The following is a 2227-nucleotide window of genomic DNA, read 5'->3' on the forward strand; positions in this document are numbered from 1 at the left end:
GTGTGTTTGTGAGTGTGTGTGTGTGTATGTGTTGTGAGTGTGTGTGTATGTGTGTGTGTGTGTGTGAGTGTGTATGTGTGTGTGTGGATCATTGTGTGAACAGCAGTGAATAAGAGGGGACCTCGCTTCAGGCAGCCCCGTCTTCAGAGCAAGTTTGCACATTTGCCAATTGTTGCTGCCCGGGTTGGGTCATCACTCCACTTTCATGTTGGGAGCCACGGAATTCGCGGAGTGTTCCCCAGTCAGCGCTGACCGCGTGCGTGTGTGAATGAGTGTGTGAGTGAGTGTGTGTGTGAGAGTGTGTGTGGGGGTTGCGGTGTGCATGTGTGGTGTTTGTGTGTGTGAGTGAGTGTGTGTGGTGCTTGTGTGTGTGAGTGTGTGTGTGAGAGTGTGTGAGTGTGTGTGTGTGAGTGTGTGTGTGTGAGTGTGTGACTGTGTGTGTGTGAGTGAATAAGTGTGTGTGTGGTGTTTGAGTGTGTGTGAGTGTGTGAGTGAGTGTGTGTGTGTATGTGTGAATGAGTATGTATGTGTGTGTGTGTGTTTGGTATGTTTTTCTGTTTACACCTCTCTCTCTCTCTCTCTCCTCTCTCTCTCTCTCTCTCTCTCTCTCTCACACACACACTGGTGCCTCTACGATAGCGTGTGCCTGAAGTCGGCGTGTGTGTATGTGTGTATGTATGTTTTCGGTGTGTATGCACCTGTGTGTGTGTGTATATGTGCATGTGTATCAGCGTGTGTGCGCGTACTCCTCTATGTGTGTATTGGTATGTGTGCGTGTGTGTGCGTATTGGAGTCTGTATGTCAGTGTGTGCATGAGGGTCGGTGTGTGTGTGTGTGTGTGTGTGTGTGTGTGTGCGCGCTTGTGTGTGCCAGTTTGCGAGTACACTATTATATATCACATCCATGATCACTGGCTGGACCCATCTTTTTTCTCCGCCTATTCACTCTGAATATTCGCTTCCACGGATTATTTTATTTTGAGGCTGGGGGTGGGCAGTTTATTTTCGGGATATTATTTTCTGGAGATTCACGGATCTGGCCGTTTTCTCGTGCAATTATGGTGACAAATGATACACTGTGTGTGTGTGTGTGTGTGAAAAATATATAGAAACCCCGCCGAGCCGGCAGCGTGCACGGAATGTCTCAGCTTCACGGATCTCGGGATTAAACGCCGTTCACAGATCACCTACCGCTGGATCACTGAACGGCGTCTCGCTTCTGACCCACACAAGCCTCCCCGGCTTAGTGCTGGGATCATCAGGTCTTGAGGAATAGGAGCAGTAGGGAAGATAGACACAAAAAGCTGGAGTAATGTGCTATAAGCAGGAGGAACTCAGCGGGACAGGCAGCATCTCTGGAGAGAAGGAAAGGGTTTCGTTTCAGACTGAAGAAGGGTCTCGACCCGAATTCTCTGCCTCAGAAGGCAGTGGAGGCCAATTCTCTGAATGCATTCAAGAGAGAGCTAGATAGAGCTCTTAAGGATAGCGGAGTCAGGGGGTATGGGGAGAAGGCAGGAACGGGGTACTGATTGAGAATGATCAGCCATGATCACATTGAATGGCGGTGCTGGCTCGAAGGGCCGAATGGCCTACTCCTGCACCTATTGTCCTATTGAAACGTCGCCCATTCCTTCTCTCCAGAGATGCTGCCTGTCCCGCTGAGTCGCTCCAGCTTTTTGTGTCTATCTTCGGTTGAAACCAGCATCTGCGGTTCCTTCCTGCACTAGAGTAGTGGGGATGGGGTGGGAGCCGGGGTTTGGAAGCGTTGTGTGGGGAACCCCCTGATCTCAGTGGGAGCGTATTCACAAAATGCTGGAGTAACTCAGCGGGTTAGGCAGCATCTCAGGAGAGAAGGGATGGGTGACGTTTCTGGTCGAGACCCCTTCTTCAGTGGGAGCTGAGGTCTTTAACCCACTGTGACAGGGCGACCTGTGTTGCCTTCAATCTCACGACCAGGCGAATTCCTCCACTCCCAGCTCAAGGATCAATCCCCACCATCAAGGTGCGCTTTCTTACGGATTCTACCAACCCGCCTTTATCGCTTTATCGCCTTTATCACGACCCCCCCCCCCCCTCCGTTTGTATCGGATGGCGCTCCGCTAAGGCTGCCCTCGTGTCTCTCTCTGGCCTCTCATTCCTTTTAATGCCAGCGTCTCCCGAACGCCCTCTTCTTCAGTATTTGAACCCCCCTTTTGCCAAATGCGACTCTATTTACGTGACTCCAGTCT

General features: G+C 51.1%; 1 protein-coding gene across 2 annotated transcripts in view; it reads left to right on the top strand.

Annotated features, from left to right (window-relative positions):
* Positions 1-2227, top strand: part of LOC144601931 (chemokine-like protein TAFA-4) — a 222537-nt gene that overhangs the window by 1188 nt on the left and 219122 nt on the right. The window lies entirely within an intron of this gene.

This window comes from Rhinoraja longicauda, chromosome 17 (assembly GCF_053455715.1).
Source record: "Rhinoraja longicauda isolate Sanriku21f chromosome 17, sRhiLon1.1, whole genome shotgun sequence".
Lineage (NCBI taxonomy): Eukaryota > Metazoa > Chordata > Chondrichthyes > Rajiformes > Arhynchobatidae > Rhinoraja > Rhinoraja longicauda.